A 20,811-nucleotide genomic window follows, 5' to 3' on the forward strand; every position below is an offset into this window, starting at 1 on the left:
TAAGTAAAAATGCTTACGATAAATAAAGACGTGTAGCTTAGCCGGCAACTGAGTCGCGACTGAGCGTCGAAGATAGCTAGGTAAACAAACGTACCTCTAATTTTTAATATTAAAATTAATTTTTTTGCGCTAAAAACAATATTTCGTGTAATCGATTGGATCGGTTTTAATGATTCAAAAATGCGGTTTAGATTAAATTTAAAAATAATTTCATCTTTTAATTATACAGACCATTTTTTGTCTACTTAGTTTTAATACATATGATGCCGCTAAATAAGTGATAATACATATTTCTAAATGATTCTTAAAAATATAGTAATCATACAGTCATCCGTCACTAAACCGCTGATGATAATCCACGAACGGGTAGAATGAATCTTTTTGATCTTTCATATTTAACGACTGTTCCAGTAGTATATATCATTTTTTTTACACACACGTGCATATCTTAAAATGACCGTTTAAATAAATTGTTGTACTTATTAATGAATTTTAGTTAAATTTAAAAATAATTTTGAATGAAAAATTAACTAAGGAAACCATTCGCATTCGGTTTTTAGTCCTAAATTTTTTTTTATTGCTACCGATAGCTTATAATGTAATATAGATCTGCTCGTTATTTTTGTTGATGGTAATCCACGGAACAGATAAATTAACTTGTTTTGCCCTCATATATTTAGCTACAGTTTCTAAACTAAATACTTTTTAAATTTAAATTGATTTTAATGAAATACTTTTAGCATATGTACCAATACAAATCAAAACATTTGTCCATTATTATCATTCTTTAAGGTTTAAGAGTTATTTACATTTTTTTAAATTTTAATTAGATAAAGGATCAGTGTTTTTAATGACCTAATTTGAGATATGTTCAATTTTTCAAAAAGTTTGATCCAAATCTGATAAAACTATGGAACTATAATGTCCATAAAAACCATTACATATCATATTTATGAGTGAATAATGGTTTCTAAAATTTGCAAAAGTTAGTTTTTCAATCGAAATGTATCTAAAATTCTACCGAACTATTGCTTTGTGTGTGCTCCTGTCTCCCACTGCCACTATTAGATCAAATACTATTTTGAGGTGCAGAATATTATTAATCAATTTTGAGGTGCGCGAAATTTTCGCAAAATTGCTAAAATATATAAACGTATATTTAGCTAACCTTGGAAAAAATGTGACCCATTTTCCACCCTTTGAAATGATTCGAACAATGTACAAGTTTATTTTTGTTTTCCTTTCGAGTGGCAGAAACAAAGAGGCACTTTAATGAATAAATTGAGTTATTTATTTTGAAACGTATGAAAGTTTAGGGGGTTTCATTTGCCTTGGTGAGTCACTCCTATTTCAATCACTATGCTGAATTACATTTTACAGTGTTCATGACATTAATTCCATTTGCTCATATGAATCTTTTGTAATCTATTCAATAATAATTCTATAGCGAATAATATCTTACTTGTTTTGAATATTAACATTTATATAAATCATCAATTTTGATAAATCCGCATTTTTAATTAAATCTAAAATAAAATAGATTTTAATTTTATAAAACAGACTAATATTTATTAACGTTGTTTTGATACCAGGATTAATATGTACAAGTAGTTATTTAATTAAAACTGAAAATCACTAGAGCATTTGCTTATAAATCATAAATTAAAAACGTTTCTTAATTTATTTGAAAATATTTTTTAATCAAAATTTGCCCAAATGAGTAATTAAAAAAATACAAAATATAAATTAAATTAATTTAAATCAATTGAATATGTTTGAAATTATCTGGAATCATTTTCTAATAAGAATTTTATAGGAGAGGAATTAAATAATACATAATCTTTAGAGAATGGTTATATACAACAGTAGAAATTATTTTTTAGGATTTGTTGCTTTTAAAAAATTAATTAAATTAAATAAATTTGTTAATAGAGAATTTCAGATGCTAACTAAAAAATAACATTTTGAAGAAGCGAGGATTCTAGTATCCCGCAAATCATTTTCTGTATAAACTCCAATAAATACATAACTATAGTTATCACTAAACACTATTAAAAAATACAAAAATATACTTTTTGTATGAACTCAATCAAAAGAAGAGCTTTAAACTATTTATATGTTTATAATGAAGCTCGTGCCTAATTACCAGATTAATTAATATATTAAAACATTATTATTTTTCAATTTTATACACTTTTATACACCCCTCAACCAGTCTGCAAAATACCCTTTGAAAGCGTTTTCAATATAGTGTGAGCCCTTCACGAGCACGTTTTTCCTGTCCTTTGACAGTCTATTCGGACGCGCTCACTTTTAACTTATCAAAAATCGTAGGTAGTTTGGGGAATATTGGTACTCGTATGCAAATTACTATAAAATGAACAGGGGCGTTGCTATGGTGAAAAATTTATTTTTTCATTTTTATTACTGTACAAAGATAATCATTATTGATTTATTATTTCCGTCTCTAATTAACCCTTTTATTCACATCATATGTATGCATTTCAAGTAAAAATCTTATATATAATTGTTCTAAGCTTCCTTAAATTAAACATTCTACGTTCAATTCTCTACTCGATAAATCGTATCGCTTTGTATGAACGGTGTATAAAAATACACGTAAACAAAGGAAATATATTTAATTATAATAATAATAAAAATAAAAATTGAATTTGCTTCATTGCTTTCCGAGGCACCGGTAATGCATTCTGTTGTTTCGACCAATGAAAAATAAGCATTCAAATATAAAACAAGATGGCCGACAGTACCGTGACAACAGTTTTAAATAATTATTATTTAATAACAAAATTTTGCTACGCGACAATAATATTCATTTATTCGTCATTTAACTAAATATAAATAATCGGATTGCAAATTAAAAAGGTGTGTTATAACTATTAAAATTTAATATATATATATAATGTGTTGAGGATTAGAAGAATACATTGATTAAACAAGATAAACAATCATAAATCAATCTTCAAATTTTGAATTCCCGGCGACGGGCTCCGAGGCCGAAAAGTGAGTTTTTACTTTTATAAATAATCGAATTGCAAATTAACTAGGTGTGTTATAACTATGAAAATTAAATATATACATAATGTGTTGTGGATTAGAAGAATACATTGATTAAACTAGTCCTTCATAATTCCATCCTCTCTTGGTTAGTCGTTGTTATGTTCAGTTTACACAATGTATCTGTAGGTAGGATCATAATTTTTACAGGTAGGAACATTAACACGAGTGTGCGAGATGTAAGTGTATTGTAAGGCTTTTATTTTGTAATTTCTTTCTCGGTGATTCCGCAAATCTTGCTTTTAGTATTCTGCGAAAGTATCAGGTAACTCATCGATAAAACTTGTGTACAATAATAAAATGCATACAAAATAAGAAGTGCAAACATTTTAATGGTTAAGTGTGAGCACTTGTGTTACATTGTATCGGCGTAAATCGTAATCGACGCGAGTTCTATATAAAGTAGCGACATGACATTTCAATGGATGGCAAATATATAGAATTAAATATCTATGTACTTCCATTAAAAAATTTTTCAATATCAAATCAAGGACTTGTTATATGACATCAACGCAGTTCCGATATATTCAGACATTTGAAAATTTATAGATTTTTACTCAATTACAATAATTTCACTATGAATTTTTTTGTGCTCGAGTACAAACTGAAATAAACCAGAGCATGTTACAATACATGTCCATTTGATATTTGATTAAAGTATTATTAATCAGAGAACTGTAATGCGTTATTAAAAAAAATCGTACTGGCAATTGCATATCATAAAAATAATCTGATTTGTGTTAATCGATAAACAATTGTTTAGTAACAATCAGCAAACTTAAAGATTTCCCTGCAACCGTTAAAAAAGCATGTATAAATGGGCACTTGGTGAATGAATGGAAAGAGTGAACCGTTTCAATATCTGTTATTCTTTACATCTCAGAAACAATTGTAAAGCATTCTTGAAGAGAATTGTCTGACTGACCGCGCAGCTGTAACCCTATTCGATAATATTTATTTTAAGCCATCGATGGTAATTATGTAAATAAATGTGTTTAAATGTATACGATGAGTTTCGCTGGTCTTTCGAACCTCCATTTAAACAAGCTTCACTAGCGTTTCAAGGTCGCAGATATACACATAATAAGTCTATTTCTCTTTTAAATAATGATAAATAGAAAGAACGCTAATTTCCAAGGCGAAAATTGCACATTTCAAAGTATGTTATTCGTTATTTCTCAGAAATAATAGGGAAAATTCTTAAAAAAATCATTCCAGGTTTATTCGTCTTTGCAATCCTAACGACTGATCGTGAAGTTGTAATCTTGTTCGATAATATTTATTGTAAGCCATCGGTGGCAATTGTGTAAAGAAACATGTTTAAATGTATGCGTAAATAAATATGTTTAAATGTATACGACGAGTTTCGCTAGTCCTTCGAATTTTCATGAAAATAACCTTCCACAGCGTTTCGCGGTCGCAGATAAACACAAAGAAAGCCAATTTCTCTTTTCAATAATAAATAGATAGAACGCAAATTTTCAAGGCAAAAAATTCACATTTAAAAGTATATTATTTGTTAGTTTTCAGTAACAATAGGGAATAATTCTTGCAGAGAATCATTATCTACGTTTAGAAATAGATTCTCTACGTTAACCTAAATAAATCGGGATAATACTTAGACAGAAAAAAAGCTCTAGAAATCGAAAAAATATGGTGATAGTATTTTGGAAAAAATTTTGATTTTGGCTAGAAAATTACAGTGGAATCATATTGTAGGGATTTTGTGTCGAATACATACAGTATATTATCTATGAGGTAAAGTTTAAAAATAGGTAGCGTTTTATATCTTAATAAAAAATCATCCAATAATGTAAAACAACTTGATGTTTATGAGAAATGTATTCCACTTCATCCGTCGGTTTATTTATCTGGCAGTTCTAACGACTGATCGTAAAGTTGTTATCCTGTTCGATAATATTTATTATAAGCCATCGGTGGCAACTGTATAAAGAAACGTGTTTAAATTTAAGCGATGAGTTTCGCTGGTCCTTCGAAGTCCGTTAAAACGGCCTGTACCAGCCTTTCAAAGACGCAGATAAACACAAAGAATGACAAATTCCAATGTAAAAATGGCACATTTCTAAGTCTGTTATTCGTTATTTCTCAGGAATAATGGGATAGCATTTTTGAAGATAATTATTTCTTGCAATGAGAAATGGATTCCACTTTATCTGCCGGTTTCGTCGTACGACTAATCGTGCAGTCGATAATATTTATTTTATGCGTAAATAAATATGTTTAATGTATTCCACTACATCCGCCAGTTTATTCGTCTGGCAGTCATAACGACTGATCATAAAGTTGTAATCCTGTTTATTGTAAGCCGTCGGTGGCAATTGTGTAAGTAAAAGCGTTTAAATATATCCGACAAGTTTCGCTGGTCCTTCGAATCTCCATTAAAAATACATTCTTCAGCGTTTTAAGGTCGCAGATACGTAATAATGAAGATTTTATTTACATGTGATTCATTAATTGTCAAAATACCATTTTTGTTAATGGAGCATATTTTGATGGTGTTTTATATCTCACTAAAAATTTGTCTATATCATATGAAGATTTAATGTAAAAAATAAATGTTTCACACAAACTATTTTTACAATGGGCGTTGTTCAGTTAAAACCTGGATTTAGTTTCGAATGTGTCCTTGACTTGAATCATATATCATATATTTATAATATCTTTTTACGCAAAAATCCCAATGTCATATAAAGGTCTAATTATTATTATTATTTTTTGTACCATTATAAATATTTTATGATATTTTATTTAAGTGTTGATAAACGATACATTTTATTAAAAATATCAATAACTAATTCAAAGGTATGGAAAAAAATCCACTAATGACATATTTATACCAGCGTGTGATTTTACATATAAATCTTTATAAATAAAATATAATATCGAATAATAGAACTCCAAGGTGACATTGAATAAAATATATTTTTCTACCTATGATTTTCGAGGTCCATATTTCGCAAGCAAATTTTTTTGATTATTTTTAGATGTATCCAGGGCTGTATATTGCTAAAAATATGAATGTTTTCTCTCTATTTCTTAATTTCACCATATAAATCAAAGGTTAACCGAAACGTCGTTCACTGTCATTGTAAATGTGGTTTTACGTCGGAAACAATTCAAATCCTCGTTGAAAATATCCTGAATGCTAATTCTCCTGACAGCTACATTCATCGTCAATTGTCTTGTTTGCAATTAATGCAGTCAGTGTAGAAATCGTACTCGGTGTAACTGATTGCATTATTAAACCCTTCCATGATCATATTGTCCGAAACACTCGATTGATAGCAACGGTCGAAATTATTCGATTTCGAATATAGTTAGTTTAGTTGCGTCAAATATCGTTCGTTATACGAATTTCTCATTAAAACTCGAATCAGTGGTCTCAAATCGAATTATGAGCACGCGTACCTTATTTCCATACCAAACTAGCAATATTGTGTAACTTGTGCCAAAGTCCCTCGATGCGTCGCTACAATAATGTTTCGCTACAGAACAGGATGAATAACCATGTTAATGCAGTAAAACAAATTTTCGGTACATTTTCCGCACAGCAGTTTCAACTATATTTATCTTTTTTTCCATTAGTCTTATTTATTTATTCTCACTATTAAATAATAGTAATGGATCACATAAATCTTATTTAAAAATTCAACTGCATCATATTAACTATATCTTAATTAAAAATGATGATAATGTGTTCGTTTATATTATATATGAAACTCTGTATAAAATGGAATTTTTATAACTCTGTTATTTTTTCTTAGTACTTCGAGTAATTCCATTAATAGCTATTTTAAATCATTTATGAGCTTGCTTCGATAAACTTTGGTTTGTTGAAAATTACAATGTAATAGTTGCATTAGTGACTGATACTAGCATTAATATTTTAGTTGAAAATTGCTTAGAATAAGTGCTATCCGACTGTTGTCGACGATAAGTGTCGATCTAATAAAATATGTACGTAGTATTCGTGACCGTTTCAATAAAACTAGAGCAAGATTTGCAAAATTAGTCACTCAATAATTTAAGAGCGACGTATCGCTTCGTTGCAATAAAACTTGTTTTGTATTTGGTCTCACATTGTATGAATTGTATGCTATATTCATGAACTGATATTTGACAAAAATTTTATTTAAATTTATTTTATTATTTTATTATTTATACCGTCGACCCCCGATAACGTAGAGATTGCGAATTCGTTATAGGAAAGCTACGTTATAATAGACTAGGCACACATACAAAATTTGAGGTAAAATTCTTTCAACTGTATTTCGTGAATTTAACGAAATCTGCAAATCAAACTTTTCCCCTTATTTTTTATGTATTAAATGACCTTCTATTTAATTTTTAAACAAGAGCACGTGCACCATGTTCTTATTGCGACACGCGCGCGATGAATGTCCTTGATTTTGCGAGTACCAGGGGAGTCAAACGAAATAGTTATTTTTTTAATATGCGTAAGCCTACAATGAATAAATAATAAAAAGTAAAAATAAATGATCAAACTTTTTCTGCAGTATGTTTTCTGTCTGCAGTATAAAAATTTTGCATTTTTTGAAATAAAAAATTAGCTAAGTTTAGAAAGATAACGTAATATTTTAAATGCACTAAAATTTTAAATCTTATATCATATATCTAAACATATTTTATGATTCATTAATACAATAGATATGTATTACATAATTAAATAATTTTATTGTAAAAAATTAGAATGGTTACAACCCCCTGAAAAGTGTATACATAATGTATTAAAAAACTTGAACATTGATTTGCTTGATCATAATTTTTTCCATAGCTATACAAAAATAAATAGTTTCTTACTATATTGTGATAAGTATCCCTGAAATGTTATACGTTTCGCCTTTCAAAGTCAAGGGATAAACAGTAGCAAAAACTGCGCTATACGGGGGAACGTTATAGGGGGTTTAGACGGGGGTTTTTAACGTATTTTTTTTTGCAAGTATACCACTACATACACCACAATATACATCGGTTTATTGCACCCATTTTGACATTTATTAAAAATGATTATAATTAAATTGTTGACGTTTTACATTAAATTTCTATCAATATTTTCACGAAATCTGACTCGCGTTTCACGTAAATAAGTGATTAAACGAAATCGAACCATGGATTACGTGTATAATTTTTTTCGATTGATGCGGTAATTTTGCATTGTATTGCATATGCAGAAAATGCGGTAGTGGCTGAATTTGTTGGATTTATCGGATCAATTTAATATTGATAAGCATTTTTCATTTGAATAAATATTTTTTAACATTAGAAAAATCTTAGTAAAATAATCACTTTTTTTTAAATAAATAATAGGGATTGCTAGGGATGAAGTACCTTGTGTTGAATATATAGTTTCATGGATATGCCTTAAGGCTATCTATTATTAAAGTTATTACGGAAACCTATTCAATTTGAAAACCTCTTAGAGTAGATTAAATATGATGAAGCTAAGATTATTAATAATCCAATAATTAAGTATTGTTTTATTGTTTCAACATTAAAAAGTGGAAGGAGTTGCAAATTACATTAATATTCTTATTGTTCATTTACTTTCAAATGTATCGATTCGAAAGTAACCATGGAAAGTGTGATAGTGATTGAATTATCTGTGATTCCGTAATGTCATAGCTTAGTAATAAAAATAAAGTAAAATATTCTCGACACGATGTACGGATTAATAGAATCAAATTAAAACCCCGAGCAGAACTGAGCGTTAGACGCTCGGAAAATGTGAAAAAGGGGAATTTTTATATCGCACGTGCTGCAAATTGATTTCGAGCGTTGAAAAATCTGATTCTCTCACCGTCGCGTCGGGGATGCAGTCGCCGTGGAAACGACACCACCACACTGCTCGTGTATTCGATAACCCCCTGCCTTCTCCCCACGGGTGAACGTTATGGACAATGGGGCTTGTAAAATGATACTTCACGTCTATATATACTATATAACTCAATGTACTACATGACTCAAATCAGGGCTACATAACTCAAATTTATATTATCAACAGGTGTATAATATTTATCAACATCATAGTATACTCTTTGTCTTTGTGTATTACAAAAATGTATTTTCGTCACAATCATGGTAATTACAAATAGTCAAAAATCAATATTATAAATAACTGCCGAAATTACAAAAAATACTCATTTTGTCGAGTTACTATTTTACAGCTGTGGACTATTTCAATGACTAGTTTTGAATATTTTATCTCTTTTAAATCAATATTATTAATGTTAAATAGCCGACAAAGAAAATAATTAAAAAAAATAGTTTGTCTATAAATTACTTATATTTTCAAGGTAATATTTTAAAATATATAATGTAAAGATACAAAAGTAATTTATTGTGGTATTTTTTTTAGAGACTTTTCAGGATCATGTGTAATTAAAATCAACCTTGTACTGATTTAAAGTTTGAAACACAATGCTCTATTATTATAAAATTGAAATTTATGGTCTTGATACTTTTTATTGTACTTTTTATGCCATATGAACCTGTATATATTTTTAAAACTGTATTTTTCGATACTTTACGAATATATCAGTAGGATTTGAAGAATAAACACAGTTTTCTAAATTTAGTTAAATGCCATTAATAAATTAAGGGCTCAACACAATAAATCAAAATATTAATATAAATCTAATAAAGCAGAAAACTCTTTCACATTGATCACGTAATGCGTCATTTCAAAAATACCAATCATTCAGTGCTTGATACAAGGCAGTGGTTTTTAAAGAGCACTAATTTATTATTTAAAACAATAGTAAGCAATATAGATAAAGTCAGCATGATTGCCAATGTCCGATTTCAACTTAAAAAATACTAAATTGAAATGAAGGACACGTTCAAGCTTGGATGTAATAATATTATTTAGTCGAGTTGAAAAGGTACACGTGCCAGACGGAGTACACGTTTTTCTCTCGCAAAGAGCGCGTAATGGAAGCGGAGTACATTTTTAGCCGGGGTATCGATCCGGCGCCGTTCCGGGTACGCGTCCCGGTCGAGCTTCTTCGCCCCGCGCCCACGCTACTCTCGTAAGTACAGGAGGGTCAATTGAATCAACTGCGCGAACATCGTCGTGTGAATGCACCGTTAAAGTGCTAACGTTGAAAGATCGACCGTGCGCTGAATGGATCAATCGAGCGCTCGCCGGTCCAATTTGATACCAATTGGGGTGGGGCAATGGCCGACCGGCAGGTGGTATATTCATTCACTTCATGCGCAATAGCGACAAATTTTCTTGTTAGCGTCACAGCCTCGCTAAAGCAAAGCAGTGATCACTATCTACCCTGTTTAAAATCATTAGACAGCGTTTTCCAATGTAATACATTTTTTTATACTTTTCCTAAGTTGTATGTATTGACGGTGATAATATGTGATTAACGATTCGAAGAACAATTGTAAAATAAGCTGTACTATTTACGTTGTAAATGGGATTTATCGTTTCGTTGTTCAAGTGCTCGTTATGATGACTCACATAATCTTGAATTTAAATGTTACGTCTTTAACCGTTTTAGAGGATTTTGATCAAAGAACACAAAAAACGCACCTCGCAATATTATTTAATTTTGTGTAAAGGATTTTATCGAGCTTATAAATTTTAAGCATCGGTAGCCAATGCTTCTTTGTGAATGCTACTATGACTAAGACTGCCAACCTTTTAGTAATGACTTTCTACTTATCTCTATAACAAATCGTAATAATTAAAAATATAATCATATAAAAAAAATAGATAAAATATTATTAACGAGATCGTTAATTATAAACTATAATTGCACTCACAGAACGAACTCGATGGTATGGCGACGAATCGTCTTGCAAAATGGGTTCAGCAGTATGTTGGGAAAGTCCTTTAGGGGTTGAAATAAAGTCGTTTTATACAACCTTTTGCATATTCATGGTGCCCTGAACGAAATTTACAGAGCCCAATCCATAAGCTGTCATGCACTCCCAGATAATTTTAATAATAGAATTCGTGAAATATTGCCTATGAAACTTTTATTTGGCCATAGCTGTTCATCTGAAGTATTTTTTATATTAATTAAAATTGAAATATTTGGTGAACATTCGGTGTAAAACGCGCTTAGACATTGATCGCCAAGGCCACTGCGTCTTTAATCATTATAAAAAGTTCAATACGAGTACCTTATATTGCGCATATATTACTCCCGCATATTTAATGTCATTTTAATAAGCGATGTTTATCGTCATTAGTTTATATTTCCATCATTTTTTTAGTATGGTATGAGGAAGGTTAAAAAAAGTCGGATGTGTCGACCAACGTCAACGTGCTGCGTGGACCAGACAGCTTCGTGAAAAAGCTTTTTAGGCGACTCGGCTTTTTTCTTAAATGGTCCATTATAATTCGCCGCATACTTTTAATAACCACTACCGAACTATTATAAATAAATATATTTTATAAAATATTTTTCATAAATATGTATATATATTATTTTTTTTAAGTTTGATCTAAATCTGATATACATATGTCCACAAAAACCGTTATCTGCCATATATGTTTCCGAAATTTTCGATACAACTTAGTTTTTCTATTGAAATCTATTTAAAATTCTACCAAAATGTGTGGTCCGTCTTTAAATTCTCGCAAAATAGGTCGTTGTTACGCATCAGGAGGCAATATTTTAATTGCTACCCTCGTAAAAATGTTTACCGTTCCACACTCTTTGAAATGATACGAACAATGTTCAGGTCTATTCTTGTTTTTATATAAAGCAGTAGAAACAAAGGGACATTTTGATTAATAATTTGCGTTATTTATATATTTTGAACTACATGAAAGTTTAGGGGATTTGATTTACACTGCTTTGACATTAATCGAGTCTTTAATAATATAATAAAATTTTATAAGCAAATGAAATTATTTTATAGTAAATAATATCTTACTCGTTTTGAATAATACTGGTAAACAGAAATTTTACTATAAAATATGATAGCATAGATACGGGAATACTGTCGTCGTCGTCGTGCGGAGAATATTAATAAACAATTATATTTATTTATTACTAAATTTTGATAAATCCACGTTTCCACATTAAAAATAAATTAATTTAGAACATAATATAGAATAGATTTTAATTTTAAAAACCGGTTTATAAATTTTATAAGCATTGTTTAAATACTTCAATTAATTAATTTCTCAGCCATAATATTTTTTTTGAAATGCCTTGATTTATTTATTAAAAAAATGCTAGAGGTTACAAAGATGAACTATATTTTTTTATTATCATTTTTGTTATTGAACTGCAACGGTTTTATTGCTTTTGACGTGAATTTTTGACTTCTGAGAAGTGATAATTGCTTTTGCGCCCTCCTATTGATCAAAATCCGATTTGAATATACATTGCCGAATTATGCCTTCGAAAAACATTTGTAAATAGAATGTTTTTCGGTCGTATCTATTATGACCGAAATTCTCAGAATTCGTTCGTTAAACGAAAAAAATGTTAGAATGCAAATCAGGACTGCGTCTCAAATTTTTGTGAAGTTCATTTTACATTTTATTTATATTTAAGACGCAAAGATTACATTCCAATCAGCTCAATAATTCAAATAAAAATGTTTATAGTCAAATGAAATTTAGTACAAATATTATGATCTCTATAAATGAGCAAGATCACTATCGCACGGGATAAAAGTTTTGAACGGTAGACGATATAGAAAAATAATTATTATATAATACAAATTTATTTTGTGAACTTTAAATAAAATAAAATTATTTATTATCTACATGTTGCATAAAGCAAATCTCATGAAATAAGTACATAAATAGATTTTCCTCAAATACCTTACATTGAATAAATATTTCCGGAAATTATTTAATCCGGAATCGTTGCAAACTTTAACCATAATTAAATATAACAAGCTTTGTTATTATACCGGTACTAATTTATTTCAGAGTGTGATTTGCTCGCGAACGACGAACTGGAGTTATCGTCCTGGAATTAATTAATTTTAGCTTGCTGCGAATTGCACCGCAAATATCCTCGTCTCTGGTGATCCGCGTTCTTTATTCGTTACAATGAAGAGAAGCTCCTGAAAGTTTTTGCAACCACTGCTCTGTGAAAAGAGGTGGATATATTGTGAATGAGCGACCAATGATAAACTGACATGGAATTTTCGCCTACTCTAAATCTGGTTTTATGTCTGTATTTTAATTTGTCTAGACTTTTCAAATTGATTCAGATGACTGCATCATACTTTTAGTATTATATATTTATAAAAGAGCAAAACCGGAGGATTTTTTTTAGTGTTACATTATCTGTTATCAACCATTGACAATGATTCTGGGTATATTGAAATATTATTTTATATATATTTTTAACTTTGATATTTGTATATATTATGTATTTTATAGACCCATATTTTGTCACAATAATTTCGCTTCCATTTCAAAGAAGCGGATATCGGGCAATCGATGGGAAAACATGTCTATGGCGTGATATGATTTTCATATGCTTGTGTACATTTCTGAAAGAAATCATAGGTACATTTGTTTGCAAAACGGACGTACGGTTTTTATAATGCAATCTCAATATTTGTAGAGTAATGCAATGTGGGGTTGAATTTGCTTTCGACGGAAAGTGTTGAAGAAATGCATGAAATAAATATTTGTGAAAAATCATGAGCGTGTCAATAGATATAAGCGATGTAAATAATAAATACGTTATAAAAATATCTCAATCCCTCGTTTATAAAAGCTTTTAAGCTTTGACTTAAAATAGCATGTTTGAATCATTTTTATTTCACTAATATTTTTTAAATCCATCTAAATAATACTGCAAAGATCTAAACAAATAATAACCAGATATGATGGAGTATGATCGATAAATATTTCGTATGAGTATCGTATATGCATTATGTTGAAAAAATATCGCGTTACGATTCACTAAAACAGTTTTTTTTGTTCTTAATGAACTAAACAGACATTATCTGTTCTTAATTAATGCCGGGGTTAGCAATTGTTTTTGCTTTTTCAATATATGGTAATTAATTCATAGGCGTTTGATTTTATCATACAGTTATACAAAAAAGCTTATTTATTTTAATGTGCAGACAATACCCATATCTCATGCTTCCAAACCTTCCACTGGTTTTAATGCATCTTCAGACACTCAAACACGAGAATCTAGTATTGTTAAATATTTTATGAATTGATATCTCTATATTGGCCTTACTTTCAAAAGCTATTCGAATTTCATCGACAACATTAGGGGTTCTACTTAAAAAGCTTATATTTAACAACAAATTTAATTGCTTAAACCATTTTAGTCGTTGACGAATATGCAATACATTGCAATAAAATAACAATGTTTCTGTGGCGGCTCAGTATAACATACATTTTTACAATTTTTAAATAAATATATTATAAATGTTTTATGAGTGGAGTATATTCCGAAATAAATAAAAACGCTTACGTAAGAAAAACGTGCAGTTGAGCCGGCAAACAGGTCGCAACTGAGCTTCAAAGTAGCTAGGTAAATAAACGTACCACTAATATTTTATATAAAAGTTATTTTTTGTGCATTAAAATAGCGCATCCTCTAGTCGATCGGGCGATGTAAATTATTTAAAAATGGCGTTTGAGTTGAATTTCAAAAGTTTTAAGATTTTTTATTGATGTGATTAAATATATAAATCGTATTATATATCTCTAATTGCGTCAACATAAAATATAAAAAATCTAAACCCTTCACAACCTGAAGGGTCATGCAGTATTAATCCCCTCATTGATTGTAATCCACGAAGCGGGTAGAATCAGCATTTTCGACCACTCATATTTAACGACTGTTTCTGTAGTTACCCGCTAAAACTAAAGTTTATTGTGTTGAAAATGTATTAAAAATATAATACAACTTAATTTCCCTGAAAATAGTAAAAAAAAACTACACACACACACACATGAAAAACGTAAAATTGTAAAATTTTAGCTAAATTTCAAAATAGTTTTGAATGAAAAATATATATTAATCAAGGAGACCATTCGTATTCGTCCTCTTAGTTTTAAAGATGTTTGTATTGATACTGATTGCTTCTATTTATTTATTATTTTATTAATGTATTTAGCTTAACAGCTAATTTTTACATCAAACAAATTTTAATTAAGCATATGTATGTATATATAATATATAACATAATCAGAAAATAAAAATGAAAAAAAACTTATATGATAATTTTTTTCTTAATGCACGAAGATGTTTTTTTATTCCATTTAGGAAACCCGTTATAGTTTTATTTTTGTAAATTTTCCTAGGAATATTATTATACAAATTAACATCTCACATAACTGTACTCGCTTTCCTCTACCTAACTATCCTTAAATTTTCTCTATTTATAGTATTAATTCTATGTACATCTTTATTTCTTATTAAAATACTCTGGTATTAACTTATATATAAATACTAAAATATCATCTTCAATATTTCTTGAACATTTAATCATTCCAATCTATCAATCATACTTCTACAACTAGTAAATCTATTTTTATTCAAGACTACTCTCATTGCCCTATTTTGTAATTTTTGCAACATTTGCTTATATAATTTATTAAACATACCTAATACTGTAAGATATTAATCTCACCCTCAAATATACTACAGATTTAAAAAATCGCTTTTTGATGCTAAATAAGCATCATTCAATATCTGTATAGTAATATGCATTTACTCATAAAAAATATGATACCTCAACATTTAACCGACGAGTCAGATAGTATCTTTAATCAATATTTATTGTGTTGCTTTATATCGAATTAATGTCTGTATTATATAAAAAAAATATTTTTCATTGAAACTGGTATATATTTTAAATATATACTATATTTTAAATGATTTTTTATAAATTAAAATTTGAGTGCCGCTGCTGGGGCTCGAACCTGCAACTTCAGAGTTATTAGTCTGTGACACTACGGACTGCGCTATTCCGTTTTTTAATAAAAATATTTATCAAAATAGTAGTGAAATATTTTTCTAAGACATTAAAAATGGATGAACTCTAAAATGTGTATTTTAGTTTTCCGCTATTTATAGCCCAATTGTCTCCCTATTTAGCTTAATTTATCGCAGACAAAACAAATAAAAATAACCATAGAAAACAACTATTTATTGCCGAAAATATAAAAATATATTCTTACCTCTAAATTCATATTTTGCTGCTGTGGAGTAGTGTGTGTGTGTTGTTATTTATTTTCAATTACTAAATTATATGTATTTCTTTCTTTAATATATTATTTACAGCGCAAATGTGCCCTTTTATATTTCCGAAATTCAATAACGTATTTATAACAGCTCTGCCATGACAACTAATAGCCAACAAACAAATTAATTAATTGGGGAAAAATATTATGCAGCTGTGGGCTTTCTTAATAGCTGGTATTGTTTTTTATTTCTTTTGAAATAATACGAACAAAGTTTAAAGGTCTGCCTAAATTATTTTTTATATATAGACTCGATTGGCAAACATTAGTTTAACCTTCTTAACTGTATTCACAATACAGAGAAAGTTAACTGAAGTATAAAAAAATAAACTGCTACTGTACAAATTGACCATCCGATCAAATCCAATAAAAATCTTATTCTGAATGGCGACAAATACTCGGTTTATCTGTAACATGATTATCCATCTACTAACTGAAGCAATGGAAACTCGTTATTAGAAATGTATTTAAAAACTACTGTTAAAATTAAAAATTACAAATTAGCAATATTTATTATTAACCTTATATTCGCTATTAACTCTAGGCAAATAATAAGTACTCTTCGAGAGGTCTCTTTCTGATTAGATTCGCCGAGTGCACTTCCTCACTGATATTTGCACATATACGTGGGGTTGACAGGCGTTCGGGTTTAGATCCCTAACCGGATTTATAATTTGTCCTCGCTTAAATTCGATTGGACGTTGAATTCGAGATACTTGTCCGTCCATTTATTATAATATATAAATTTTAATTCAGCTTTTGAATGACGTTGCTGGGGTTCAAAAGAAATCTTATCTGTCGGTAATATTACCCGGTGGCTTATCTGAACCATAGCTTTTTTATTTTCTATCGTTTCTGTGAGATCGGAATTAGTTTTTTATTATATAATTTTAATTCCGATCGATCATCACAGAGTAATTAAAATAAATTTGAGCCGGGTTATTGCTAAAATCGTTGTTTAATAAAATCACGACGAAAAACTTTCTGTTTATCAAATAAAATATAACATTGTCAGGTTTTGTTTAATTTAGTTAATTTATCAAAAAGCTTCCGGCTGTAATAATTTCGTTATAATTCAGTTTATGCATTTTTTTTATATGAGTAAAGCAAAATTATTAATTACGTTACAACCGAGTCAACACAATCAATAACTAATAAATTAGAATTTATCATTAAAGCTTAATATGCGCGATCTAGCTCGATTTTATTATAATTTTTCTTCACAATATTCAATTGTGAGATTTTTAAAGCATAAACATAATCTCTGATTTTTAATTATGTAATAATCAATTATTTCGATTTTTAGATAAGATAAAAGTTGAAAAACATAATCATTTTTTGTGATTTATTATATTATATTTAAATATATATATCACTACAAAAATAATTTTAAATAAAATATTGAACATTTATATTTATACAGAAAATTTCTCACTTTCGCTAAAAAAATGATAATTTTAATCTAGAACTCAAAACTCAAAATATATTTTGTAGCGCAATAATACTTTCCTTTAAAAAAAGCGACTCAATATACACCATAGAATATTGCTATTAAAATATGCGAAAAATTAATAAATCACAATATTAATAAAATAACTGCAATAATTATTTTTTAAATGAATTACTGATTTTTTTATTAAGATGTATGATTATAATCTTCAGATATATTTGGTATAATAGTATAATATGATTAGGCAATTATACATATTTTTAAGAAAAAAATACTTTTTATGTATTAATTAAATTATTTTATGTTACAATATAATTTTTTGTTCAATTTAATTTGTGCTGTAAATAATTTAAAAATATATATTTATAAATAATTATACTGTGTAACAATTTATCAACAATATTTTAAATGCCCATTAAATTCCATTGTTTCTATCAGTAACGTTTTATTGTTTTTTATTTAAATCAAGGCTGTTCCAATGGTGTCGGTATATAAACTACTTAGAAAATCGATAAAGTTCTATACTTATACGAGTGTGTAAATTCTATTTCTAATCAAGATTTCGTCCTTTACAAGAAATTGGCATCTGCTAGGTGATTTTATTTCAATTTAAACTTAAATAAATTTGCATTGTCCCTTTGAATCTGAAATTGCATTGACAGGAAATTGCATTAACGCCATGCTTCTTGCGATAATTAAGCTATCTTTGATTGTCTAATACAGGGTTTCCCAAACTTTTTCAGCGACGGAACACTTGGCAAATCCGAAAATTTACCTTATTTTTTAGGTTAGGTAATTCATAATAGTATAAATAAAAATAGAAAAATGTTATTAAATAAATATAAATTAATAAACATAAAAATTCAAATAAATAAAACTCCTAATGACTCTGATGATTTTGGGTTGTTAAATTTTTTTTTTATGTATGAAACTTTTCCCTCCAGAATTTATACACATCAATGTTGAATATTTAACACATATTTTCAAGCTTTTTTATCAGATTTATGAACAATTTTAATGTATTAGCAAGACTAACATTTTTTTTAATTTACTCCAAATTTTTGTGAAATATTTATTTAGGCTCCGCGGAACACCTAACATAGTTTGGGAAACCATGGTCTAATATATATTAACATTGAAGCTGTCGATATTCATGAAAGCTTTGTTCCAGTAATCATGTTGGCAGTGCTGTAATGCTACTGTAGTTCAGCTGCATTATGTTTATAGTGCCTAGAATTTCTATAACATCTAAATTTGATACTATGTATATTATATAATATGTATACAATATCGTTGTTTGATATAATAAAGCCAAGTAAAGCAATGTTTGTTACAGGCTTACTCGGACGAGTAAATATAAAAAGTAAATTTAATTATTGTGCAGTAATATTCTTAATGACACAAATAAAACATTATTACAAAAATTGCGAAATATAGTCATGAGTTATATAGTATTAAATTATTAAATAACAACAGCGTAACTATAATAATATAATAGGTATATATAAATTTTAAATATATTGTACTTTAAAATATGCAATTTTACTTTAAACGATTTGATGCTTTTAAATTGAAAAATTCCACTTGTAATAAGCTTCTCACTTTATATCTTGAACGTTTCCTGACAGCGTAATATGTACTTTCAAGATAAAATTGAAAGAAATTGTAATAAATCTATTTATAATACAGGGACTCGCGTTTCATGCAAATTATAAAGTAGACAGCTTATTTGAGTGATTTTACTGATTTGTAAATCAAAGAAAATGCTCTCTTATACCCTGTGGATTCTTTAAAAATATATTTATTCACAGGTAGTTGCAGTTATTTTTTGTCTAGACTGTAATAAAACAAAGCGCGTGACGTCACAAAGCCACAGAACGCCGCTCGACGGAAGTCAAAGTCGAACTTGACTAAAATACGATTCTTAAACTTCGGTAACGTTACAAATAATTATCGGTTCTGAGTTATAGTACATATAGCGAGGGTGGCGAATGCAAGGCTAAGAGGTCTTCAACCTTGTCTATGTCAGAATTTATAAACGTTCAACGCAAAAAATATACTTTGTAATGAAATAATTAATTTAATTGCGGCGAACTACCGCCGTGGCAGCTTTACACAGCATAAAGGAGGATAGAAAAGGGTGCCGTAATATTGAGAAACCCTTTTAGAAAAAATCTGACAATTAAAATATTTTCGTTGCATTGCCTTGTAAGTAACAAAAATGAGAACCGCAGTAATTAATTACATTACAAATAACTAGCAATTCAAATTTTATTTTTTAAAATAGGTTCGACATTTTAATTGACTACTAAAGAGCATATGTACTCGTATATACATATATAAATCATTACATATTCTACAGTAAATGTATAGTACAAATAAAATCATTTAAATACAATTAAAAGCGCTAGAAATATTCTATTAAAAAATCGCCAGCTTTTACGTAATAATAACAAGCTTTTCAAATTTAGCTTGCCCGAAATAATATGAACTCGCCACAAAAACCATTAAATTGCCACATAAATATTTTTTCTATATATATATAATATTATGTTTAACTTCTTGTTTTTACTCTATCTAAAATTAAGTATTTGAAGTTGTTGATCATATTTTTTACGTAATATAATCTCGATTGTTCATCTCGTACAAACATTTTAACATCGATCTTGTTATTATTTAAGCACAGTGAAAACACTTGATCGATTACTCTTACCATAATATTTTTATCATTAATTTGCTTGTTCCATTGTAAAAAATATTAATAAAACATTTTTTTTTATTTTCAGGTGACCCGTTGTTGCAATAATTGCAGTTTTTGTGAACACATGATGTTTATTGTTGTCGCAAGTTCAGCTGGAGATTGCTGTAGCAGACTGCTGTAAGTACATTATACAAATAGTTATTCTTAGATTTTTATCAAAGTGGTACAACGTTTAGGTTTGGTTCAAACCAATTATTTATAGATAAATATAATATTTTCTTTGTACAAATTATTATTAAAAAATCGCTACAAAATATTTATTGTATATATTTTTTA

General features: G+C 28.5%; 1 protein-coding gene across 2 annotated transcripts in view; it reads left to right on the forward strand.

Annotated features, from left to right (window-relative positions):
- LOC148234667 (uncharacterized) overlaps positions 1–20,811 on the forward strand; it is a 195,186-nt gene that overhangs the window by 24,048 nt on the left and 150,327 nt on the right. For both annotated transcript variants that reach the window (XM_088186305.1, XM_088186306.1), the window contains exon 2: positions 20,561–20,652. The gene's annotated coding sequence lies outside the window, so the exon portion shown is untranslated. The remainder of the gene's footprint in view (positions 1–20,560; positions 20,653–20,811) is intronic.

The sequence above is a fragment of the Plectrocnemia conspersa genome, unplaced genomic scaffold (assembly GCF_051122295.1).
Source record: "Plectrocnemia conspersa isolate PC_06_02 unplaced genomic scaffold, ASM5112229v1 ptg000005l, whole genome shotgun sequence".
NCBI lineage: Eukaryota > Metazoa > Arthropoda > Insecta > Trichoptera > Polycentropodidae > Plectrocnemia > Plectrocnemia conspersa.